Consider the following 27,762-nt stretch of genomic DNA (forward strand, 5'->3'; position numbering starts at 1 on the left):
GCAAAATGAGGACCATTGACCCACTGAAGTCAATGGTCTGCAAAAAATGCAGATACAATATAGACGGTATCTGTATTTTTACGGGTTTGGCAAAATACATACGTCGTTGTGCATGAGGCATTATATGAAAGAGCATGACAAGCCTGCAGAAGGAGTAGCACTTCTGGATACAGCAGTAGTAGTACTCAAAATGTGACCAATATAAAAAATAAAAATAGCTATAAAGCACCCCGTGACATGCCTGCTCTCTCGGACACGAGCACTAGGGGTATGGAGGGTCCTTCTAAGAACCATGCTGTACTCCAGTTTACCTCAACGTCAGCCCTGGCGACTCTCCTACTCAGTAGGTAGTTCGCTACGCAGGCTCACCTTTCCCGCTCCAGCACCGGGAGCTGTGGGGAGCCACGAATCGGGAGACAGTTTGCAGGTAATAAAAACTGGGCGAGTCCTGGTAAAACCTGGCCTCCGTTCATATGAACGCCCCTACAATTTCTGTTCAAACTCCACAATAAAAATAGTCATCACCCAAAAACATTGCATACCCCCCTAGAACCATCAGTGGATGAAGCAATGCAATGACGCCAGTGACAGGCAAGCAGTTCTGCACTCTACCCAAAATAGCACCGACTCGGCTCAGCGACATTACAACACCTTGGAGCGCAGCCAAGAAAGTTCACCGCCGCCATCGAAAGGTTTTTCTCGGATATTTTAGAACTTAGCTAAATATTTAAAGAGCGCTGCGCTTACCCCTGCGATCATCTCGTTAGTTACTGAAGTGAAATTCAACCCCGCAGAAAAAAAAACTGTTTATTAACGCCATTAATTGCATTTTACTGGGGCTTTGATCACAAAACGGCAATGGACGGGGCTCCGGCTTACAATGAGAGATTGTGTTATATTAGAGCGTAATAATGAGGTTAAAAGGACCAACGTAAGGATAAATGATGACCTGTGGGAAAACGAATGTGAACACAGAGCTGGCAGCATGACAAGCGAATGCCAGCCCCGCGTCTAGCAGCACATTCTCAGCATTTAATAAGATAATCACCTACCCGCGGCCTGGACTCCATTAGATTGTTCTGCCGTCACACCACCTAAAAAAAATAATAATAAAAAATATAAATTATTGTAAATATAGTTAGGAAATTAAAAGTAAAATAAAACCTCTATAATATGCAAAAACACGCACGACTGCACTGCTTCCAGCCGACTAATACTGCGTGACTGCAAGAGTCATCGGGGGAAAGACTCATCACGAGGAGAATTTTTGAAGTCAGTTTTGCTTGACTCTGCTTTGTCCCATGATAAATATTCTATTCTACCGTTTGCAACCCAGCACCTGGATCTGAATATTTTTGTAATTGCATGTAATCAATTTTGTATCACCACTGAGTTATTCAATAAGGAAAAAAATAAAAATCCATCAGCACAGCGCCACCTGCTGTTTGCTTTTTTTTCTTTTTCTTTTTATTTCTTTGTCCGGCTCACTTAGGTGGACGCACATGCTCAGTTCCATCCTTTGACTGCCTCCTTCAGTCACCATTTGCTCTTCTATGGGATTGGATTAGACGGGCCACTGGTAGTGATGAGCGAACTTCTGTGGTAACCCGAACTTCTACAACAGAATTGCCTTATGGATCCCGTGATAAGTTATGGTCAGTGGTCACGGGATCCATAACGCAATTCTGTGGTAACGAGAACTTCTAAAACAGAAGTTCGCTCATCACTAGCTAGCGGTTCTATTTCCTTGGACCACTTTTGATGGGTACTAGGCGCTGTATACCGGAAACCACCCACAAGACCCATCATATTGGGGATGTTCCTTTTCCCCCAGATCCTTACGTTGGCCCATTTTTCCTACTTCCAACACATCAACTTAAGACATGACTGATCATTTACTGCCATGGTCACCAGACATTACAACGTTTATCACGTGGTTTTAATCTTATGGCTGATAGGTGTACATATAGTTTATAAAATTCAGGCACACAAAGCAAAATCCGTAGATACGGGAATCTCTCATATCCCAGGCCTTCTGCGGAATTTCATACAAGAAGTGTTGACAAGCACCATGGGGGCGCGATCACCCCCGGCGGGAGCGTGTAATCCGCTACGTTCCACAGAACAATAACTATTGAAATGAAGACGAAACGTCCGGATCAGCTGCAGTCAGCCATAGCGGAGAGTTTACTGCTCCTCCGCCGAGGGCCGAGCAGGCTGCAAGCAAGTGACCTAGATATTACTGGCCACGTTTCCATAACGCAATAGAATTAAAAGCATTGCCGACACTTCGCCGGCCGAGTAGAAACATAAACCCGCGGCACAATGAGAACACGGAAACGGTGGCGTGTAATCCAGGGAGACGGAAAGAGGCCGGAAACTGTACCGGACAGCAAATCCCGGATACTTCACTGGCTCAGGGTCAGACTATCCGTGGATCTAAATAAAGCAAGGAAAAGTTCTCCAGCATTGAATACATTTTCGCATCAATCTAAAAAGGTTTTCAAGATCTCAGCTTGCTGTCAGTGAATAGACAGTCTTATTTACATCTTGCGAACATCAGTGTTTCCGACAAGATGATTATTAGACTACAAGGGCGAATTCACACAGGACGGAGATCCGGCTGCAGCACGCAGATGTTTCTGTCTGGACGATTCTCAGTATATTTGCCGGGTTGCGGCCATAACTCCACTGGACCCCATTAAAGTTAGTGGGTCCAGCGGCCATTCAGGCAGCGTCTGGGAATGCCGGAACATGGCAACAAAAATCCTGAAATCTGCCAGTTTTCACTCAACCGTCTGACACTTTCTGTTCTGTAGAGATCACTTCACAGCAGTCGTCTCATTATCAGCACAGGCAGGATAAAAATAAAAGATAGCAGTAATATATAAATGACAGGGTATCTACTATTCGCAAAAGGAGATAATCACAGAGCATGCTCTCCACTCCCTTCAATAGAAATCAAATACTCCTCTCCAAACTACAGGTTCCTATGGTCCATTTAAATGCTGTACACCATCATGGATTTTTAATGGGCTATTCACAAAATACGTCATAAAAAAACTGATAGATTTGGGTCTCGAGACCATGGAAATGTTCAGTGGCTGCAATATTCGGAGAGACCGGCGGCACATGCGTGGCTCTCTCCATTCACGTCTATGGGAACTTCTATAGAAGTGAAAGGACAGAGCGTCGCATGCAAGGCCACCTCTGCAAACGGGGCTACGTTCCCAAGATGGATTTGAGACCAGCGTCTATTGGACTTGTCGATATCCCAAAAAAGTCTAAGGCTACTTTCACACCTGCGTTCGGTGCGGATCCGTCTGGTATCTGCACAGACGGATCCGCACCTATAATGCAAACGCTTGTATCCGTTCAGAACGGATCAGTTTGCATTACCATGAAAAAAAAAAAAAAAAATTTTTTTTTGTTTTGTTTTTTTGTTCATGATAATGCAAACGGATCCATTTTGACTTACACTGAAAGTCAATGGGGGACGGATACGTTTTCAATTGCACCATATTGTGTCAGTGAAAATGGATCCGTCCCCATTGACTTAGGCCTCATGCACACGACCGTTGTGTGCACCCGTGGCCGTTGTTCCGTTTTCCGTGATTTTCTGCGGACCTATTGACTTTCAATGGGTCCGTTGAAAACTCGGAAAATGCACCGTTTGTCATCTGCCTCCGTGATCCGTGTATCCTGTCCGTCAAAAAAATATGACCTGTCCTATTTTTTTGACGGACAACGGTTCACGGACCCATTCAAGTCAATGGGTCCGTGAAAAAACACGGATGCACACAAGATTGGCGTCCGTGTCCGTGATCCGTAGGCTCCTTTTATACAGAAGGATCCGAAGATCCGTCTGCATAAAAGTTTTTCAGAGCTGAGTTTTCACTTCGTGAAAACTCAAATCCGACAGTATATTCTAACACAGAGGTGTTCCCATAGTGATGGGGACGCTTCTAGTTAGAATATACTACGAACTATGTACATGACTGCCCCCTGCTGCCTGGCAGCACCCGATCTCTTACAGGGGGCTATGATAGCACAATTAACCCCTCAGGTGTCGCACCTGAAGGGGTTAATTGTGCGTATCATAGACCCTTGTAAGAGATCAGGGGCTGCCAGGCAGCAGGGGGCAGACCCCCCTCCCCCCCAGTTTTAATTTCATTGGTGGCCAGTGCGCCCCCCCCCCCCCCCCCCCTCCCTCTATTGTATTAATATCATTGGTGGCCAGTGTGTGGCCCCCCGGCCCCCCCCCTCCCTCCCTTTATTGTATTATCATTGGTGGCCAGTGTGCGGCCCCCCCCCCCGCCCCCCCCCCCCCCCCGCCCCCCTCCCCGTGCCCCCCCCCCCCCCCCCCCCCCCCCCCCCCCCCCCCCCCCCCCCCCCCCCCCCCCCCCCCCCCCCCCCCCCCCCCCCCCCCCCCCCCCCCCCCCCCCCCCCCCCCCCCCCCCCCCCCCCCCCCCCCCCCCCCCCCCCCCCCCCCCCCCCCCCCCCCCCCCCCCCCCCCCCCCCCCCCCCCCCCCCCCCCCCCCCCCCCCCCCCCCCCCCCCCCCCCCCCCCCCCCCCCCCCCCCCCCCCCCCCCCCCCCCCCCCCCCCCCCCCCCCCCCCCCCCCCCCCCCCCCCCCCCCCCCCCCCCCCCCCCCCCCCCCCCCCCCCCCCCCCCCCCCCTCCCCCCCCTCTATTGTATTATCATTGGTGGCCAGTGTGCGCCCCCCTCTATTTTTTTAATATCATTGCTGGCCCATTAAGCAATGCGCCGCACAGACCTGTCACATACCAGTAGGAGGAGCTCCCAGCCGGTCACAGACAGCGCAGAAGGTAAGTATGATGCTTCTAATATTGCTAAGTAACCATGGCAACGAGGACTGCAGTAGCGTCATGGTTGCCATGGTTACCGATCGGAGCCCAGCGATTAAACTGGGACTCCGATCGGAACTCTCCGCTGCCACCAATGATCGGGGGGGGGAGAGAGGGGAGGCTGCACACTGGCCACCAATGATATTAATACAATAGAGGGGGGGCCGCGCACTTACCACAAAATAATATTATTCAAATTGGGGAGGGGGTCTGCCCCCTGCTGCCTGGCAGCCCCTGATCTCTTACAGGGGGCTATGATAGGCACAATTAACCCCTTCAGTGCGGCACAGCCCCCTGTAAGAGATCGGGTGCTGCTAGGCAGCAGGGGGCAGTCATGTACACAGTTCGTAGTATATTCTAACTTGAAGCGTCCCCATCACCATGGGAACGCCTCTGTGTTAGAATATACTGTCGGATGTGAGTTTCACGATGTAACTCAAATCCGATGGTATATTCTAACAGAGGCGTTCCCATGGTGATGGGGACGCTTCAAGTTAAAATATACCATCGGATTGGAGAAAACTCCGATCCTATGGTATATTAACTCCTGACATGAGGCCTAAGTCAGGACGGATCGGTTTGGCTCCGCATCATCAGGCGGACATCAAAATGCTGCAAGCAGCGTTTTGGTGTCCGCCTCCAGAGTGGAATGGAGGCTGAACGGAGCCAAACTGATGCATTCTGAACGGATCCTTATCCATTCAGAATGCATAGGGGCTAAACTGATCAGTTTTGGACCGCTTGCGAGAGCCTTGAAACGGATCTCACAAGCGGACCCAGAAACACCAGTGTGAAAGTAGCCTAAGATACAAATCTCTCTTTAAATGCAGTTTCAGACAAGATGGCCTCCCCAATAATCATGCACAGAAAACAGCAAAAAATCAAAATAAATTACAAATCAGTTAATTAAAAAAAAACTGAAAAAAAAATTGAATATGTATCCGTTTCAAAAAAATGTTTAATCAGCAAAATTAATATAAGTGATACATTCCTTTCAATGTTTGCCACGGACATCCCTCTCGGGCTACTTTCACACTAGCGTTTTTGCTGGATCCGGCAGGGTTCATCAAAAACGCTTCCGTTACTGGTAACACAACCATCTGCATCCGTTATGAACGATCTGTAACATAGCCAAGATGGATCCATCATGAACTTCACTGAAAGTCAATGGACAACGGATCCGTTTTCTATTGTGTCAGAGAAAACGGATCCGTCCCAATTGACTTGTATTGTGGGTTATGACGGATCCGTCTTGCTCGCATCCCAGGACGGAAAGCAAACCGCAGCATGCTCTCCGGTATGAGAACGGAACAGAAGGCATTATGGGGCATTCCGTTCTGTTCAGTTATGTTTTGTCCCCATTGACAATAAATGGGGACAAAATGGAAGCGTTTTTTTTCCAGTATTGAGCCCCTATGACGGATCTCAATACCGGAAAATATTAACGCTAGTGTGAAAGTAGCCTTACTTGAAGGGGTTGTCCAAGTAATTTTTATTGATAACCTAACCTCAGGAAAGGTCATCAATATCAGACCGGTGTGGTTCGACAACCGGCACCTCCACCGATCAGCTGTTTGAAGAGAAGGCGCGCAGCGGTGAGCAGGAGTAATTACAAGAAGCCGTCCCATTCACTTTTATGGATGGCTCTGTAGTATACACTTGAATAGGAACAAGTAGTCCTATAGAAGTAAATGGAACGGCTTCTTGTAATTACTCTGCTCATCGTTGCCGTTGCAACGGCGAGCAGGTAAACAAAGAGAAGGCAGCGCTGCACTGCGCGCGCCTTCTCTTCAGCCAGCTGATCACTGGGGTGCGCGAGTCAGACCCCCGCCAATCTGATATTGATGACCTATCCTGAGGGTATGTATCACTTGGGTCCCTTTCACACGAGCGAGTTTCCCACGTGGGTGCAATGTTGAACGCGTAGCACCCCGACTGAATTCTGACCCATTCATTTCAATGGGTCTGTGCACAAGAGCGTTTTATTTCCCCGCATCAGTTCTGCGTTGTGTGAAAATCACAGCATGTAGTATATTCAGCGTTTTTCACGTAGCCCTGGCCCCATAGAAGTGAATGGGGCTTCTGTGAAAAACATTGCATCCGGATGTAACCGGAAAGATCTGCACCTGGTTTTGCCTCACACTCACTGATGGAAATCACTGACCAAACACTGACTGTGACCTAGGCCTTAAGTGCCTTTACATGGGCCGACAATTGAACAGATCATCGCTAACCAGCGTTACTAGTAATGCTCATTAGCGATGACCTGGCGGTGTAAATGCACCGCCGATTACCCGATGAACAAGCACGTGGCAGATTGTGCTGTGTAAACGCGATTGCTGCCAGGAAACGAGACAGCAATGACATCGCTGTGGAGGAGATCGGCAGCAGTATCCTCTGCAGCAGACTGTCGGGAGAGAACGGTTCCTTCCCAACAATCGGCTAGATCGCCATCCTGTGTAAAGGGACCATTAGGAAGGCACTTTGTCACCAAGTCCCCCATGGGCTCTGCTCAGCAGTCGAACGGTGGGTCCATACTAGTCGACGGCCGCCCAGAAAGTTGCATAAAGCAGGCTATATAGCATAACTGCCCATGTAAATAAGTGCCTTAGACAAATCCAGCCTAACCACACAAGAAGGGTTAAACAGGCGGAAGACTTCGCTTCGGGACATGGAGTTCAGATGTGAACCAATCAAGAAACAAGGGAACTTGTAAGAAGCCAATTTCACAGCTGGTTCCTAATTGAATTTTGCCTTGAATTAATTTTGTGAGACAGTCGGCCGTTCTCTCCGGCTGCAGATTTCGCTTTTATGCCGGCGCGCTACATTTCCAGCGTCCTTATCTGTATCTCATTATACAATCACCGCCCTTGATCACGGCTCTGACTGTTCTGCCCTCTCTGGCTAGTTCACATGAAGTACTTTCTCAGCTGAAAAAAAGGTTTCTCTCATGTGGTTTTTTTCCTTGAACGAGTTTAACAAGGGTTTTTAGTGGCGGGTTCAGCAAGGATTTTTCATTCCTGACTGTTTTCAAGGCAATTCTGGACATGGAACCCCGCCTCAAGAATGGATAGGACGCATTTTTTTTCAGCAAGCATTGAAATCAATAGAGAAGTTCCACGTGCGTTTTTGATGCGGAATCCGTTGACAAAATCCATACCATAAATCCTCCATGTGACCATAACTAGGGAGATTTATCATACTTGAGTAAAGTAGAACTGGCTCAGTTGCCCACAGCAACCAATCAGATTCCTCCTTCCATTTCCAAAGGAGCTTTGAAAAATGAAAGGGGGAATCTGATTGGTTGCTATGGGCAACTGAGCCAGTTCTACTTTACACCAGTGTGATAAATCTCCCTCTAACCTTTCAGGAAACTCAAAATGGTTATTAACAAAGACCGATGTTTCACGCCACCTTTGATGGCCCTTGCGGCTGCTGGAGGACCCGCCTACATTATGAGGCGCATCCTCCGCCAGACTGTGCATCTGGAGTAATTACAAGCACCATTATGCCAGATTCTTAGCGTGAATGTTTGTGAATTGCCAGGGGTGATGGCCTGGCCCCTGCCATTCCCAGGTCTAGGACATCTTGAAAACGCCAAGAGTGACAACATAATGTTGCATGGCATCAAAATGTCTCAAAATGGGGTTATTTTTTTTTACACCTAAAACTGCCATAAGGTACTGTTATTTGATGACCCCCAATGGCTTCACCTCTCTTTTCAGTAGGACTACAAGTCCTCAATAGACTAAAAAAAAATTATACGGTACTTCAAGTAATCTGTTAAAAAGGGACACGCCCATCAGAAATGGGGATTGGGTCATTTACAAAGACCGGCTTTTTAGGTCAGTCTTTGTCTAGTCGCCAACCCCCTTCCCCCATCATAAATTAGATTCACCTCTGGCAGTCTGAGCGCCAGGCGTAAAAACTATACCAGCCCCTGACCAGAGTCGTTTTTCACCAACATTTATGTCTGGTTTCAGGCATAAAATGTTGGTAAATTTGTCAGCACCAATATCCTGGCCCCTGCCACTCCTAAGTCTCGAACAAGTCTCAAAAACGCCTGTGCGATAAAAATAGCATGGTGTGTAAAAAGTCGTTAAAAAAGCCATTTTATTATTTTTTTTACATCAAAAACTGGCACAAACACCGAGTTTTTTGCCATTGAAAAATTAATGTAAAATTGTCCATTCTGTCGCTTTAAGCACAGAAATGAATCTCCTGAAACCCACTGTCCACTTACAGCTGCGGTGAGGGGGAAGAGGTTATCTGTTAGGTAATTGTATTGACAATAGTAGAGTATAATTAGGATAACGGTATGACACTCTATTGTTCTTTTGATAGGCTAAATACAGAAGAGCACTGCATTGAGAGTGCAATGTCCTTGATCCTCTAAGGCCTCTTTCACACGGGCGTTGCGGGAAAAGGTGCGGGTGGCGTTGCGGAAACATGCGTGATTTTCCGCGCAAGTGCAAAACATAGTAATGCGTTTGCACGCGCGTGAGAAAAATCGGCATGTTTGGGTTAGGTATTCTGTAGATTGTATTATTTTCCCTATAACATGGTCCGTCACATGAACTTTTACCATGTGATGGATCATGTGATGACCGGAGTGATGTCACCGACAGGTCCTTTTCCTGCACACAGCAAAGAAGAAGACAGAAGAGAAGCCGGGCTGCGCGAGCAAGTGGATTAAGGTGAGTTAAATTATTTATTATTGTTTTTTTTAACCCCTCCAGCACTATTGCCACTATGCATTCTATATTCAGAATGCTATTATTTTCCTTATAACCATGTATATGGGAAAATAATAATGGATCGGGTCTCCATCCCAATCGTCTCCTAGCAACTGTGCGTGAAAATCGCACCGCATCCACACTTGCTTGCAGATTTTCACTTCTATGGGGCCTGCGTTGCGTGGAAAACACACAATATAGAGCATGCGCGATTTTCCACGCAACGCACAAGCAATGCGTGAAAATCAACCGCTCGTGTGCACAGCCCCATAGAAATGAGTGGGGTCAGGATTCAGTGCGGGTGCAATGCGTTCACATCACGCATTGCACCTGCGTGGAATACTCGCCCGTGTGAAAGGGCCTAACAGTCACTGGGGGGGGGGGGGGGGGGGGGGGGGGTGTCGTCCACATCTTTTGCGACCCCACGGAAGTAAATGGGTCCGCACCCGAGCCGCAAAAAATGCAGAAAGGTTGTGGAAATTCACATTCTATTGAGGGAGATAAGCGCATAAATTGACTAGCTGCAGATTTCAAATCCACACCGCCGTCAATTTACACCGCAGATTTTTTGTGCAGTGTATGAATGAGATTTCTTAAAACCTCCTCCACTTTGCTGGTACTGTACGTTGTGGATCCGACACGTGAAAATCCACAGCGAATCCACCATGTGTGAAGAACCCCAATTAGTGTTTGAGCGAACTTATGTTTTAAGTTCGGCGTCTAAAGTTCGGTTATCGAAGAATCGCGTTATGGATTCCGCTACCACGGACCATAACGAAATTTAGAATCCATAACGGGAATCTTCGATAACACGAACCCAAATTTTAGACGCCGAACTTAAAACAGAAGTTCGCTCAACACTAACCCTAATTCTTTTGGAGGGGGCTTGCAAAAATTTATGTGCAACCCCTTTCACGTGTAGGGAACTGATGTTCATTCAAAGACATTTCCGCAACAAATCTGCATATATCCTTAAAGGGGTTATCCTATGATTAAAGTAAAAAATAAAAAAAATCACCATAATATGGAACATGACCACTTCTTTCTAACCAAGCTAGAACCAGCCATGTACCGCATTATGGATCCAGAGATCTCCCCATTCATTGCTCCAATTGTTCTGTTAGATTTATTTCAGGCTGACAGTTTAGGGGCGAGTCCTTTGTGCTGCAGCTCGAGGCTGTGTCTTTTCTGCTGTCTCTCTCTCCCTATCCAGTTCAGAAGCAGTTGAAGGACGAAACTGAGAATGTGCGTCCATGTCAGTGAGGTGGACAGATAAATATGCAAATGTACATACAGCAGGTGGCACTATACAGATAGAGGCTCTGTTCTCCACCTCTGGCCACGCCCTGCTACACTTGATTGACAGGGCCAGGCACCGTTTGTCCTCCGCTTGCCGGCCCAGTCTCCTGTTGGGAAATCTCGCGCCTGCGCATTTCCAGTTCAGTATTCGGCGCAGGCGCATGTGAGTGAAGCCGGCAGCTGGTGAGCGTCCTTCACTTACTGCGCCGAATACAAATACTAGGAGCAGGTGCAACTGGAGGACCGACTGCCAGACCTCAGAGAGTAGATCACCCTATGATACACTCAGCATTTGGTATTAAAAGAAGATGGCATACAGTTTACCGTATCAGGCTTGATCCATTCCTTCTATTCTATAACTAATCTAGTTCTGAAAAGTGGGCGAGGAAGACGGCGTGGTTATCCTGCCAAGCACATTGCAGAATTTTAATTAAAGATGCCCTAAAAATTCTAAGACAGACATGTCAGGAGAGTGGACAAGTCTGAAATCATAAAAAAGCGTATCAGACGAGTCTGCTGAGAATTCACCCATCAGTCCCCAGTAACCAAATATTAGTACAATCATAAGAATATTTAAAAAAAAGACTGTACTTCTACCTCGCCCACAGACAGAGGTGCCAAGACAGTGATTACACCGTTATACTTCACAAAGCAACACCGGGGAGAACAGAAGGCATCGCGCCAGAAGCCGCCTTTCCTGGGGACAATCACTTCTGAGGCACACAGCTCTAAATTAAAAGAAACTCTGACAGTGTTTTTTTTTTTTCTCCCTAAAAACATAAGCAGCCCTAAATACTGAATTAAAAAAGTATTCTCTCCTTTTAAGAAAATATATTCTCTCTTCATATAGTACTAATAAATATAATATATGAAGAGAGAATGTACTGGAGGCCACACAGACATCAGGTATAAAGGAAAGAGCTGCACCTGTTCTGCGTTTAGAGCCGCACCCTGGTTTTGGCTCAAAATCACTGATGGAAATCTCTGACCGAAGACTGATGGTGTGAATGAGGCCTTAATTGTCACTTCTCCCTGAACTGGTGTTTGGAGACTTGCTGCTATGAGGTCTCCCTATAGGATACACAGAGAATCCTACTTTATCTATAGGAACCAAATCCTTTTCGTTTGACTATAGGGAACTTGTAGTGCTGCATCAGAAAACAGAGCTCTGGGCGACTATGAAGAAACGGAGGAGTCATCTTCCACCAAGCAGTCCCCACCAGTGCGGTTATTTTGGGAATCCTAGCTGTAATTGTTAGCAACTGACTGTTCTATTAATAAAGACAATGATTAGCATAGTGTCTGAAACACAAGTACCACGGTAAGGAGAAACCGGAAGCAAATAAAAGATGCGGGGTGGAAGACGGAAGAAAGAGAGATGCAGGGTGGAAGACGGAAGAAAATAATGATGCCGGGATGGAAGACGGAAGAAAATAATGATGCGGGATGGAAGACGGAAGAAAATAAAGATGCTGGGGTGGAAGACGGAAGGAAAGAGAGATGGCGGGATGGAAGACGAAGAAAATAAAGATGCTGGGTGGAAGACGGAAGAAAATAAAGATGCGGGATGGAAGACGGAAGAAAATAAAGATGCGGGATGGAAGACGGAAGAAAAATAAAGATGCGGGATGGAAGACGGAAGAAAATAAAGATGCATGGTGGGAAGACGAGAAGAAAATAAAGATGCGGGATGGAAGACGGAAGAAAATAAAGATGCTGGGTGGAAGACGGAAGAAAAGAGAGGTAGGGTGGAATAAGGAATAAGAGAGAATAGGGGAAATACAGAAGAAGACGTGAGACGGGGGATGGATACAGATAAAAAGAGAGCAGGATAATAAAGAAAAGTAAGAGGTCGAATACGAAAGAAAAGTGAAGGGAGGAAATAAGGAAGAAAAGGAAGGAAAATGGATGGAATTAAGGAAAGAAAGATGTAAGGATAGAGAGGGGAAAGTGAAGGATTTAAGGGTACAGCCAAACAGCTGTCCTGTCACGTTGCCGTATGAGCCACAGAGGGCAATGAATTAGGACCACCACTGTTTAGGTCGCTCTGCCTTGTTAATGGCCGAGTAGTATGGTGGGGGCCACTGGGCCATTAACAATACAGACCAAATAAACAGCGCAGTCCTAATAAGTTGAATTAGAGCCCGCTGCACTTCATATGGCTGAGCGTTACTCGAGCGGCAGCGTGCACAACCGATCCATGTGGTTGCACCCGAGAACAGAGAGAAAGGTGAAGGACGAAGGAAGGAAAAAAAAAGAGGAGGAAGAACAATATAACAAATACAGTTTTTATAAAGCGACATTCTAGGACCACAAACCACATATCTATACCCCAACTCCTCCTTGCACCCTGATCAGGTAAAGACTTCAGAGAAAGCAAATCACCAGAACACTGGTTCTGCAAAGACTCTAAGGCCCCCTTCACATGAGCGAGTATTCAGCGCGTGTGCAATGCATGATGAGAACACATTGCGCCCGCACGGAATCCGGACCCATTTATGTCAATGGGGCTGTGTAAATGTGCGTTGGTTTCACGCATCACTTGTGAGATTGCGTGAAAATCGCAGCATGTTCTATATTCTACGATTTTCACTGCAACACTGGCCACATAGAAGTAAATTGAGCTGCTTGAAAAATTGCATCGCATCCGCAAGCAAGTGCGGATGTGATGCGTTTTTTGCGGATGGTGTGCTAAGAGATGTTGTTTGTATACCTTCAGTTTTTTATCACTCGTGTGCAAAACGCATTAAATCGCATTGCACCCGCGCGATAAAAACTTAACTACTGAACATGATCGCAGACAAAACTGAATGACTTTGCTTTAGAAAATCACGGCATTTTCAACGCATCCGGACCTAATCCGCACACGCATCGCATCTACAGGGGGCCTAAAGCATTGCAGTACCATTATTAAAAAAAAAAAATTGCAAGGTGTTCGTGGAGCTGCTGGTTTCTATTCCAGTTTGATCTCCGACTGTCATTGTAAACGCTGGCCCGCTCCCAGCCGCAGTGCCCTTTACACCCCAGAGTACACCTACACACCGATCAGGACCGCAATTGGTGCAAGATATAAAATCCAGGCGAACAGATGGTGGTTGGACGAGGTACAATTCTGAATTCCACTCAGGGTGAGGCTCCTTGTTAGACAGAACAGACAAACACTCACGAGAGGCTGACCCCCGCCTCATCCCCATCTGTTAACTATTTTATAGAGAGGAGAAAACACAACACATTACCATGGACAAAATGTAAAAGAAAAACTAAGTAATAACTATCCCAGTTTTATCACTTTGAGTTACACCTACCTACCGCCAGGGGTGGGCAAATCATAACCCCCCTCAAAGATCAATGGAAAAACGGCCCGAATGTTAGGTGTCAACTGCAAATTCAAGGCATGTTGGCCACCTGACATCTCGGATAATTGCAATTATCAAAAGGTCTGAGGGACTTGAAAAACATCTATGATTGAGTGGGGGTATAATCGATCAACACTCGAGCCGGTGCCACAAGCTGTCTGTCAGTGTTCCAAGCGAACATTGTGCCGAGTGGCGTTAGTGTGAGTGGACGGAGCCCCATCAATCAAGTAGTGATGGCCTACTCCCGTGTGTCATGTGACCCAGTGACATAACATATGGGTTACATGTCAGTACTGCAGCCATCACTGGCTTGCGGCGTTCACATGATCCACGTCAATCAGGGAGACATGGGATCAGTGGCGCCCAGGGATCAGGTAAGTAGGCTTACCACCACAAGTCCGGGAATCCTGGTGGGGGGGGGGGAAGCACACAAAGTGTGAACAACCCTTGAGAACAAATCCAAAACGTGCCGAACCTTCTTTCCCCCAAAACATCTGCAGTTCAGGGGACAGTCGGGAAACAATATGAAACAAGACGTTTGAGCGCTCCTGCATACATCGGTGGGTTCTGCAAACATTAACCAATGTGTATGCCCACCATAGGAATCTACTACAAAATGTGGAGAAGCACTCTAACTCCTTATAGAGAATAAGGCTATGTTCACACATGCATTTGGCATTCCAGTTTTTGAGATCCAGCAGAGGATATAAACCCACGCCAAACAGTTCCGTTTTCCTCTCCATGCGTTCTGAATGGAAAGAGATCCGTCAGGATGCATCAGGGATGTCTACTGTTCCGGCAGCATTCCTGTTTTGTGACCAGACCCAAAACTGCTGCGGTTCTGCGTCTGTCATCAAAACGGAACAAACCTGATCAGTCACTAAAAACAATGTAAGTCAATGGTGACAGAGTCGATTTTTTAGGACCCTAAATAAAAAAAAATTCTAAAACGGTTCCGTCACCCATTGACTTGCAATGTATTTAGTGATTGGATACGGTTTTGTTCCCTTTTGATTTCACACAACGCAACGGATGCATCCTGATGTGTAATCAAACACTGAACCGTTTTGATCAGGTTGTGAGATCCTCTGCCGGATCTCAAAACCTGAAACCAAAATGTATATGTGAAAGTAGACTGAAACCCCAATCCATCTCCTTGAGCATGATGAGGAGAGCATCTCCTAGTTCTCCATCTCATAGCGGACAGTCAGTCAGTAAGCAGAAACAGCTCAGGATTGTAGATCATGACTGTAGTGGGCACAACTGGTAGTCGATGCTTTACATCAGGGGTACTCACTGGCGGACCGTGGTCCGAATCCAGACTGGCGGTTGCCAGAGGTCCCCAGAGTCCAAAGCAATGAGCGCTTCCATCAATACAGATGGAAAGGCTCATTGCTGAGCGCAGGGAGCTGTGGTCCTGTCACTCACAGCTCAGCTCCCAGCGCACCTCCCCTCCTTCAGGGCCGGCGGCGCTCTGAATGGGGGGCAAAGCTACTGTGAAGGGGGGCCCAGGGGGGCAAAGCTACTGTGAAGGGGCCCAGGGGGGGCAAAGCTAACTGTGAAGGGGGCCCAGGGGGGCAAAGCTACTGTGAAGGGGGCCCAGGGGGGCAAAAGCTACTGTGAAGGGGGCCAGGGGGGCAAAGCTACTGTGAAGGGGGCCCAGGGGGGCAAAGCTACTGTGAAGGGGGCACAGTGGGGCAAAGCTACTGTGAAGGGGGCACAATGGGCATTATTACTGTGAAGGGGCACAATGGCATTATTACAGTGAAGGGGCACAATGGGCATTATTAACTGTGAAGGGGCACAATGGGCATTATTACTGTAAAGGGGGCACAATGGGCATTATTACTGTAAAGGGGGGCACAATGGGCATTATTACTGTAAAGGGTCACAATGGGCATTATTACGGTGAAGGGGCACAATGGGGATTATTACGGTGAAGGGGGCACAAAAGAGGGCATTACAACTGTGAGGGGGCCACAATGAGGGCATTACAACTGAAGAGGGGCACAATGAAGATATAAGTACTTTAAACAGGGCACTACTGTTAGGGTGGCACATCTGAACAAAACTACTGTGAAGGTTTTACAATGAGTATTGGGGTGACAGAGAAAGGACCCGCCCCAGGTGCCAAAAAACCTAGGCACGCCACTACCTGCATGTCCCAGATCCAGTTGAATAGAATGATGAAGCAGAGAGCAGTCAGCTTCCCGCTTCACCATTCCCGTGCTGCTCGTAGCCCAGTGCATGCAGGCGCGATGTACTGACATCACTCCTGCAGTGCTCTGCCACAAACAGCAGAGCACAGAGAGGATGCGTTTCTGTTGGTCAGGGGAACATATGAGAGGGTGAGATTTTACACCAGAGGCACTACTCTGAGGGGGGGAGCTACAAAACCTGTGGGGGGGGGGGGGGCAGGAAAGGGGGCATAATCCTTTGAAGGAGGACATCTAAGTGGCAAAACTGTGAGAGGAGCATTGTATAGAAATCCACAGCACTCCTCCAATAGTGAAAAAAATCTGTTCTTTTTTTAAACCAGCAGCATAGTTACAGCGATGTTTCGACCACCTCTGGTCTTTATCAAGTAGTAAAACGGAGAGGGCCACTTAACTGTGTGGGGGGGGGGGCATCTAATCAGGCATAACTGGGTGGGGGGCCACCTAAGGTACAGAACTGTGATAGGGCACTAAAAAGGGGCAAACCTTTGGGGGCCATAATGTATGAGGGGGGGCATCACTGTGTTTGGGGGCCACCTAAAGGGGCATCACTATGTGTGGAGGCACTGGAGAGGGCAGCACTGTGGCGGCATAACTTTGTGGGAAGGCATCTAAAAGGTGCATAACCCTGTGGGGGCATAATTGTGTGTGGGGGGCCATCTAGGGGGCATAGCTATGTGAGGAGGACCACTAAAGTGTGCATAATTATTAGGCGGGCATCAATGTTCGGGCCATCTAAAGGGGCATTATCTATGAGGGGGGCAGCACTGTGTGTGGGCCACTTAACAGGGCATCATATTGTGTGAAGTCTACTTAAAGGGGTTATCCCATGACTACATGACATCACTTTGTTCTGGGGGCTTTTAACTGGGGCTCATTCTGTGTGAGGGGCAGTTAAGAGATCATGCTACTGTGAGGGGGCACTTAGGGTAGTCATACTCTGCGAGGAGGAACTAAGGAGGCATTGTAATGAGTTAGGGGCACTAATGAGCATCATAATGTGTGAGGGCACCAAGGGATCACCCTGCTGTGAGGGTGCACTTAGGGGTATCATACTGTCTGAGGGACATTAAAGGGACATCATTGTTAGGGGACAATGAAAGGACATTCTTACGATTAGGTGGGCCTGATGGTGTGGATTATTGTAAAAATAAATAAATAATGCAGTTCTACATGCCAATGGTGTTGTCCCTCCTTATGTTTTTTTGTTTTGCAGCTCGGACCTTCATCCTACAGCAGACTCAGGTATGTCGACCTTTACAAAAAGTACTTGAGTAGCCGTGCTTTACCTCTTTAAGAACATTTGTCACATCTGTACTTGCACAAGGGGTCTCCTTTAGGAGGCCCACGACGCCCCTTCATACCTGTAACGTTCTCACAATAAAAGGTCTTATTTCCGTCCGTTTATCATCCAAATAACAAGAACGGCCAGGAATAGAGAGTCGTCTTCTTCCAAGTAACAGAGATTATTTCTACATTTAATGCCACCCTTGTCCTATTTATAGCAACCACTCATTTTCCAAAGAGCAGAAAAATGAGCAATTTCAAGGGAAAGCAGAGTTAACGGGACACAATTAGCATGCAGATTGCACAGCAACTTCTGTTCCAGGCAACATGAACATGTGATGTCCCTGGGGGGAAAACATAATCATGTCTGGGGTCAATGGACCTTCAGGTTCAATTCAGAGTGCGGCACAACATCTAGTTATATAGAGTTGCCGTGGCTCTTCCCGCTAGCTTCTAAATTACTATGCTGACTGCACCGAGAAATTGGATCAGCCCAAAAAACGAAGGCCCCAGGGACAGGGACTTATACTGATCAGCCATAATATGAAAACATCTGGCCTAATATTGTGTAGGTCCACCATGCTCTGCCAAAACAGCTCTGAAGTGTTAAGCGTCCACTCCCTAAGAACTCTGGTATCCTGCCCCAAGATGTTAGCAGCAGATCCTTTAAGTCCATTAGACGGGTTGGCCCCATCATCAACATTGGGGGCATATCGCTAGGATATGCCCCTAATGTCTGATAGGTGTGGGTACCACCTCTATGGGCCGCATATCTCTCTCTCAAAAGGAGCCCGCAAAGTGCCAGAGGGTGCACAGCTAATGCGCGGCTGCCCTCCATTTATTTCTATAGGACTGCGGAAAATAGACTAGGTGTGTGCTTGGCTATTTTATGAAGTCCCATTGAAAGGGATGGCAAGGCTCCATTCTAATTGGAGTTCGGGTCCCAGAGGTGGGACCTGCACCTATTAGACATTGGGGGCACATCCTGTTACCAGAGGGGGCTGATAAGAGGGAGAGGCTGGAGGGGCTGATCAGAGGCTGGAGGGGCTGATCCAGAGGCTGGAGGGGCTGATCCAGAGGCTGGAGGGGCTGATCCAGAGGCTGGAGGGGCTGATCCAGAGGCGGGGGGGGCTGATCCAGAGGCTGGAGGGGCTGATCCAGAGGCTGGAGGGGCTGATCCAGAGGCTGGAGGGGCTGATCAGAGGCTGGAGGGGCTGATCAGAGGCTGGAGGGGCTGATCAGAGGCTGGAGGGCACATGGTAGGCTAAGCTGCCATGGTCAGCTCCCTGCTGTTGTGTGCACAAAGCACAGGGCAGCAGGGAGAGTGTAAAGTCCTATTCACCCTAATAGAGCTCTATTAGGGTGAATATGACAAGGGTTCTAGCCCTTAAGGAGGCTAATAGTTATTAAATAAAAAGTTTACACCCCCCCCCCCCCCCCAAATATAGAAAACAATATATCGCACATGCTTAAAATTATATCGCAATATAGATTTTATGACGTGGCTCCGCCTGGCTCCTAACTTTTTTAGCTGGCTACTAGATTCCAAGGAAATTTGTCAAGCCCTGCTCTACAGGCCCTGTCAATTTGTAGAGGCTCTAGCCCAGTCGTCTAGTCCTCACAATTTGGCCCTTGTCAGAGTCACTTCGATATTTACAGTTGCCCATTGGTCCTGACAACTTCAAGAACTGACCTGAACAGTCAATCCTTGAGAGGTGTGACTAATGCAATAATTATGTTATGGCTTAGAGGGAACTATAAAACACAATATAGCTCAAGATCAGTTGGGTGGTGTCCCATCTAGCAGCCAAAATGTGTCCAAAAAGTGAAGAAAAGCAGAGTTCAGGTATTTGGCTTACAAAATAAGCGCCAACCGGCTGCTAAATGTTTATGGTGGCAACGTTCATCTAACATAAGCAACTAACTAGTACTTCTTTCATTAGCAAATTATCCACATGGCCTCCTGCATATCAGCAGTATGTCGGACATGCGTTGCCCGCTACGTGCGGCATCACCCTTAGGCCTCTTTTACACAACCATGTCCATGATGACATCCATGACAAGATGGTCAGTGGTTGCTTTGTGAAGATGTCCGTGAAGGATCCATGTGTCTGTTTTAGTTTCAAGGGTTATTTATTGAGGTAACAGGCGTGGGATTTCTCACTGAAGGGAGGAGGTAATCAGAAGAACCTAGGGCGGGCCAGAGGGGTGAAAGGGGAGGGGTTTGGTATGAAAAGTGCCGAGGGGCATGGGCACCGGCCGCATTAACGCTGCCCTGGGCACCTATAGAAGCTAATTATCATATTGAATAAAAGCGTTTTTCTGAGAAAATCAGCGATGGACAGCAATATGGAAGGTAGCATTCTAATATGGGGAATGTAATGGAGATCCTGATGTTAGTGTTCTATAATGGTGATTTTAGGTGAAAGACTGCCTTTAGTGTCCTCTCTAACTTTGCGATACAGGGGAGGGTAATTAGTTTTGTATACCCTTTCCAACCGGTTAGGCAAAGATATTCCCAGATACGGAATGAAATTATGTCTGAGTTTTGTGATAGGAGGGATGTAGTCTGGGGTAACAAGTTACAAAGAAGAAGCTCGGATTTGGTATGATTAATAGAAAGCCCCGAGACCGCGGAGAACGAATCCAACACCTTTAATAAGGATGGAAAGTATATAACAGGGTTGGTGATGGAAAGAACGAGGTAGTCAGCAAATAAGATTAATTTATGCTCTAGACCTCCCACAGGGAGCCCAGTAATATCAGGGTGAGATCTGATGTGGATTGCCATAGGAAGAGCAAATAAGGTGGGTGATAGGGGGCATCCATGATATGTGCCCCTCTGAATCAGGATAGGTGAGAAATGAGTCGCAGGAAGTTTTAAATAGGCTTCAGGAGTAGAGTAAAGGGATTGAATGGCTTAAAGTAAGGGGCCCCTAACGCTCATAACCTTGGAGAGATAATCCCAATCCAAGGTATCAAAGGCTTTTTCAATGTCAAAAGCCAAGATGGCCAAGGGGGAATGGGTCCTATTAGCCTCATGGATTATATTCAGGATTTTTCTGAAGTTATCTGGGGCCTCTCTGCCTGGGATAAATCCCACCTGGTCTCTATGTATAATGTCTGGTAACAACTTGTTAAGGCGACGAGCCAAAATTGAAGTAAAAAATGTATTGTCTAGGTTGAGGAGGGAGATGGGCCTGTAATTGGAGGACAACAAAGGGTCCATAATTGGTTTAGGTATTACAGTAATCCTATCAGAAAGGAATTCGGAAAGGGGGGTGGCAGCCTGTAGAAGATGGTTACAACATTGGGCAATATGTGGTTAAGAAGGGCAATTTAAAAAAAAATAAAGTGCAGATAACGCATCGATGTGCTGGTATTAGTCTACTTAGCTTAGCCTCCAGCGCCATCTGGGCGGAGTCCCGTTCCTTTTTTAATCAGGATGCCACTCCCATAAGTCTGCCCCAAATAAAAGCTTTATGAGTAAGCCATAATAATATAGGATTGACCTGAGGTGTAGCGTTCTCAGTGAAGAAGGTCTGCAGCTCAGCTTGGAGTTGATCATATATTGCCGGGCGGGTTAGAAGAGACTCATTCAGTCTCCATGAATAGCGCCAGTGAAGGTGAACTCCGCCAAAGCCACATCATGATCAGACCAAGATGATACAATATGCCTAGAGTATAATAAATAGGGCAGGCCAGATGTAGAAGTAAGGATCATATCAATACGAGTATATACCTGGTGTGTCGGAGAGTAGTATGTATAACTCCTTTGTGAACCATTCTGCTCTCTCCATGTATCTCTCTCTAGGGAGAGAGATTCAAGCACTCAACGTATTTGGGTCGAATGAGAGAACGAGCAGGGATGATGGGGGGGGGTCTAAAATAGGATTTAGGACAAAATTAAAGTCCCCACACCACAGAAGGCTATGGTAAGTGAGGGATTCAATAATAAGCTCCACTTCGGAAAAAAAAAGGGGATGGGGTCTTCAGTTGGGGCATCTACATTAACTATACATAAAATATCATCCCTATAAGCGCCCACCAAAATCACATAACGACCTTCGGGGTCAATAATAGTTTGAGATACAGCAAATGGGAATGAGTTTAAGCATAGTGATCACTCCCCTACTTTTAGAACGATATGTGGAAGAGAAGAATCTAGTGTATTGAGGGTTTATATATTTTGGGTGAGAGGTGGGAGTGAAGTGCGACTCCTGCAGGCAGAGGACGTCGGGCGCATGTTTTAGGCAAGTGGAAAAAGCTATTTTACAGTTCTGTGGGGAGTTAAATCCCCTTACATTATGAGTGAGAATTTTACACATAGTATATTAATATATAGAGGAGCTTGGATGTGGAGGGGCGCCCACCGACATCTCCCACAAGAACCTGTAGCCAACAATCATCCGTGACATGCGATTATTTAAAGGAACATACAGAATGTACCCCTGGTTTACAGTAGAACAATAAAACGTTAACATAGTAAGCATAAACACTAAACAATTAGGAAAGCAGCTATGCCCATCTAGGCCAGCAAGAAAGAGTGCCAAATGGAGGGAGGCCGGGAGCATCACCAGCCACCCAAACCCCCCAGATGGCCTCAGAGTAGAGAGTAACATGAAAGTCCATCACGCCAAATCCCTGTATAGGAATAAGTTATAAAAAGGAAAAGGAAAAGAAAGAAGTGGGTAGGTCCCATGAGGTAGAAGGAAAAGGTAGAGACTTGCGTCAGGCCATGTAGGCTTAGTCCGCTCTTCATCCTTGTAGGCTTGGTGGAGTGTGTAATGATCTTCAAGGGTCACCACTCCGGCAACAGTAGAACAAGATGCCAAAAAGGTGGTAACTGGTACTTTGGTCCAGACTTTGGCTGGGCGCTGAGGTTTAGGCAGTGCTGTAGATGGAGGTGGGTGCTCCAGTGGGATTCCCGCACGCTGAAGTACTTCCCATACCTCCGATGGAGAGTGCACCGCATGGGTGCGAGAGTTCAGTTGAAAGGTGAGGCCAAAAGGGATCCCCCACCTGTAGCGCACTTGTGCCTTTTGCAGGGCCTGTGTCACCTGTCTCATCTCCCTGCGTCTACGGAGCGTTAAGGGAGCCAGGTCAGCATAAAGATGGAGTGATGATGAAAGACCAGTTAAGATGGACAAGTTCCAGGCTGCCGATAGGATTTGGTCTCTCACCTCTGGGTAATGGGATTTCAGTACAAAGTCTCTCGGTAGATTCGGGGAGCGGGGTTTACCCAGCATCCTGTGGACCCTATCCATTCTCAGCCTTCTGGCCCGCTTGAGCTTGGGGGAAGTAGCGCTTCAAATAATGTGAGCAGGGCGGTTGGTAGATCAGAAAAAGATTACTTACCTGCATCCCCGCACTTTCTCCACGCTCCTTCTCCTCCAGACCTGGGCTGCTCTGCTGTTAAAACCTGGTTTGACATTGCCACAGCCAATCACAGTCGGCAGCGGAGGCTGGATTCCCTTGGGTCATGTGACCATTTATCATGATTAAAGGGGAGCCAGTCACCGCCACAGCCAGTGACTGGCTGCAGCGATGTCAAACCGGATGTTCACAGTGAGGGAGCCTAGTGCAGCATCGCAGACCAGGAGATAAAGGAGCGGAGGAGCCGGCGCCAGGAAGCAGGTAAGTAAGCTTCCCTTTACAGGTTCGGCACAGTGCGTGGGGGTGGGGGCCCATGGGGTGCCAACACCTCCCCCCATTCTTGCACAACCCCTTGTCACCAGAATTTAGCTCCTTAAACTGCCACAAATCTTCTGAATGCCGCTTTTACACAGTTATGAGCACATTTATTAAGACCGACGTTTTAGACACCGGTCTTAATAAAGCCCCTGCGCTGGCGGTCGGATCCGCCGAAGTTATGAAGAGGCGCCGGGCTCTCCATAACTTTAACGGATCCTGCGCCAGTTCTAAATGTAAGACAGCTTCCTAATTGTCTTTGTCTTACATTTAGACCATTTTATACACCTGAGACAGGTGTAGAAAACGGTAAATGAGACAGGCCTGCCATCCTGTCCCCTTCCCCGCTCATGCCACGTCCACTTTTTTAAACCTGGCGTGAGCAGGGGAAGTCGCGGATTGCGGCAGAAATACTCCTAATTTAGGTGTATTTCAGCATGATAAATGACCCCCTTAGTGTTTGATCAACAATTGGGTGGCCGTGCGGAGCCAAACGGATCCGTCCTGACTTACAATGCAAGTCAATGGGGACGGATCCGTTTGACGTTGACAAAATATGGTGCAATTGCAAACGGATCCGTCCCCCATTGACTTTCAATGTAAAGTCAGGAGTCCCTATTATACCATCGGATCTGAGTTTTCTCCAGTCCGATGGTATATTTTAACTTGAAGCGTCCCCATCACCATGGGAACGCCTCTATGTTAGAATATACCATCGGATTTGAGTTAGATCGTGAAACTCAGATCCGACAGTATATTCTAACACAGAGGCGTTCCCATAGTGATGGGGACGCCTCAAGTTAGAAGATCCTACAAACTGTGTACATGACTGCCCCCTGCTGCCTGGCAGCACCCGATCTCTTACAGGGGGCTGTGATCCACACAATTAACCCCTCAGGTGCTGCACCTAAAGGGTTAATTGTGCGTATCATAGCCTCCTGTAAGAGATCAGGTGCTGCCAGGAAGGAGGGGGCACACCCCCCTCCCTCCCCAGTTTTAAATTCATTGGTGGCCAGTGCGGCCCTCCCCTGTATTACAGTACATTCATTGGTGGCCAGTGGGCCCCCCTCCCTCCCCCTCCTAATTAAAATCCCCCCCCCCCCAATCATTGGTGGCAGCGGAGAGTTCCGATCGGAGTGCCAGTTTAATCGCTGGGACTCCAATCGGTAACCATGGCAACCAGGACGCTACTGCAGTCCTGGTTGCCATGGTTACTTAGCAATTTGTAGAAGCATTATACTTACCTGCGAGCTGCGATGTCTGTGACCGGCCGGGCGCTCCTCCTACTGGTAAGTGAAAGGTCTGTGCGGCCGCATTGCTTATAGCACAGACATGTCACTACCATAGGAGGAGCGCCCAGGCCGGTCACAGACATCGCAGCCAAGTTAATGGCTCTACAAATTGCTATGTACCATGGCAACCAGGACTGCAGTAGCGTCTGGTTGCCATGGTTATCGATCGGAGTCCAGATTAACTGGGACCTCCGATCGGAACTCTCCGCTGCCACCAATGATGGGGGGGGGGGTCGGTCATTTTTAATTAGGAGGTGGTGTGGGGGGGGGGGGGGGGGGGCGGCCGCACTGGCCACCAATGTGTTTAAATACAAGGGAGGGAGGGGGGGGCCGGCTCGCCACTGGCGACCAATGTGTTAAATACAAGGGAGGGAGGGGGGCCGGCGGCACTGGCCACTAATGTGTTAAATACAAGGGAGGAGGGGGGGCACACTGGCCACCAATGAGTTAAATACAGGGGGGGAGGGGGGTCTGCGCCTGCTGCCTGGGCAGCACCTTAAGGCAGCAGGGGCAGTCATGTACAACAGTTCTTTAAGGCTCAGTTCAGACCTGAGCGTTCTGAAGGAGCGCTCTGTATGCGCGATTGAACAGGCGTTTACAATCGCGCATACAGAGACAAGCGTACAACACAGTGTCGCGCTTCCGAAAGTCTATGTACGGAACGCGCGACAAGCGCCCAAAAAAACGCTCCTGTACTTGTTTTGAGCGTCAGGCGTTTTACAGCGCGATCGTACGCGCTGTAAAACGCCCAGGTGAGAACCATTCCATAGGGACCATTGGTTTCTCCTTGTTGAGCGTTTTACAGCGCGTAGGAACGCGCTGTAAAACGCTCAGGTCTGAAACTGAGCCTTAGTATATTCTATCCTGAAGCGTCCCCATCACCATGGGAACGCCTCTGTTAGAATATACTGTCAGGATCTGAGTTTTCACGAAGTGGAAAATCTGATCTAAAAAGCTTTTATGGGCAGACGGATCAGCAGATCCTCTGTGGAAGTAAGCCTACGGACAAGGATGACGGACGCGGATGGCAATCTTGTGTGCATCAGTGTTTTTTTCACGGACCCATTGACTTGAATGGTCCGTGAACCGTTGTCCGCCAAAAAAATAGGACAGGGTCAATATTTTTTTGACGACAGGAAACACGGATCACGGATGCGGCTGCTAAAACGGTTCTTTTTTCATATTTTTCCACGGACCCATTGAAAGTCAATGGGTCCGCGAAAAAAAAAAGGAAAATGGAACTACGGCCGCGGATGCACACAACGGTCTTAGAGCATGAGGCCCTTTGGCTCATAATCACTGATTGAAATCACTGACGAAACACTGCGTGAAAGCGGTAGGCTTAAGATGATGTCCGTTGAACCAGGAAGGCTTCTTTGGGAAGGTGGCATGTAAAAGCATCGTGACAGTTCATTTTCTTCATTATGAAGAAAAGGTCATAAGATCGGGGGGAAAGGGGGGGGAGGGGGGTTCAAATCCCCCCCCAAATTCCAATTCCCTTTAAAAACATTATCTATATATATATATATATTATACATATTTTATTTTTTCTCTGCATAAGCAGTGGCGTCAATCTACTGATCCCCTTTCCATGTCTGCAAGCACAAAAACCTTCATTGTGACCAAAGTACCACTCTAGTATAAAACGTTACTTAGAAGAAAGGGAGGAGAAAGAGGAAGATGCAGCTGAAGTATCTCTCCCTCAGTATGATTACGGACGCACCTACAAAGCAAACCAAAAACAAAAAAAAAATAATATTCAAAAATCAGCAATGGGAGGAAAAAGGACCCAGGATATTCATGCCCGGTTTCAGTCAAAAGCTCCATTAGGAACCTCCGTTGAAAATTCGATGGGAAAAATGTGGCTGGAAAAATAGTGCATGTGTGACCACCACTCCACTGGCTGTGCGCGACTATCCTCATCAATCCCATAGAAGCGAATAAAGCTGGAGACTGTGGCGTAACAAGGCCCGGCAGAAGAGCCGTCAGTCAGACTGCATATATTACAGACCCCCCCGTAATCAGAGCATACTCTTCCTCATGACGAAGATCTCTAATACTTGATGACCTTCTAATAAAAGAGACAAGCAGCAGACATGTTAACGAGCCGGGGGAGCACAATCCTGAGAGGCGGAGGACGTGATCACACGGTGAAGTGGATAATTCTCCCCGTACACATAAATACATCAGCGCTCTTCTATCCGTTTTTCTTACTGCGAAATGAGTTTAAAAACAATGGAAGGAGAAGTGCGTGGGTCTCCAGCGTAATCACCCTGCTCTGAAGTATCATCGTTATGCTAATTACCTCTCCCACTGAATCTATTTATTTGCTCAGTTTGTTTATTACTATCTTTAGCAGCCTGTTAAAGGGGACATCACATTGGGTAAGGGGTGCCCATTCCGTCATTTTAAAAAAGGTGCAAGGAGGTAGTGCCAAGGGAGAAACCATTTGCCCCACCTTGCACAAGCCATTGTAAAGCAAGGGTGTGAATTTGTTCTTCCCCTTTAATTTCATGTAACTGCTTAGTGATGCCCATACCTGGCCACATTTCTGTAGTATGAGGTAACTGTACATGCGCACTAAGGGTCCATTCACACGTCCGCAAATGGGTGCGCATCCGTTCCGCAATATCGGGAAAGGGTGCGGACCCATTCATTCTCTATGGGGCAGGAGGAGATGCAGAGAGCACACTATGTGCTCTCCGCATCCGCGTGATCAGCAATATAATTGAACATGTCCTATTCTTGTCTGCAATTGCGGACAAGAATAGGCAGTTCATAGGGGGTGCCGGCCGGGTGTATTGCGGATCCGCAATACACTATAGACCCTAACAATTAGGTGGGGCCAGGAGAGTAGAAAACACTTTGGAGATCATTGACTAATCCGAAATATGGCCTGCCCCCGCCAGGTCTAAAATTGTGGGCGTGTCGCAGTGTGGGAAGGGGAGGGGCCGGCAGGCCAGTCTCATGCATCGATCTCTACACCCGTTTCAGGTGTAGAAAATAGTCTAAAAGTAA

The 27,762-nt window shown here is 47.6% G+C and overlaps 1 protein-coding gene across 1 annotated transcript in view; it reads right to left on the reverse strand.

Annotated features, from left to right (window-relative positions):
* TIAM1 (TIAM Rac1 associated GEF 1) overlaps positions 1-27,762 on the reverse strand; it is a 323,389-nt gene that overhangs the window by 244,548 nt on the left and 51,079 nt on the right. Inside the window, exon 2 of the mRNA XM_040423178.1 lies at positions 1,053-1,094. The gene's annotated coding sequence lies outside the window, so the exon portion shown is untranslated. The remainder of the gene's footprint in view (positions 1-1,052; positions 1,095-27,762) is intronic.

Source organism: Bufo bufo, chromosome 3 (genome assembly GCF_905171765.1).
Source record: "Bufo bufo chromosome 3, aBufBuf1.1, whole genome shotgun sequence".
Classification (NCBI taxonomy): domain Eukaryota; kingdom Metazoa; phylum Chordata; class Amphibia; order Anura; family Bufonidae; genus Bufo; species Bufo bufo.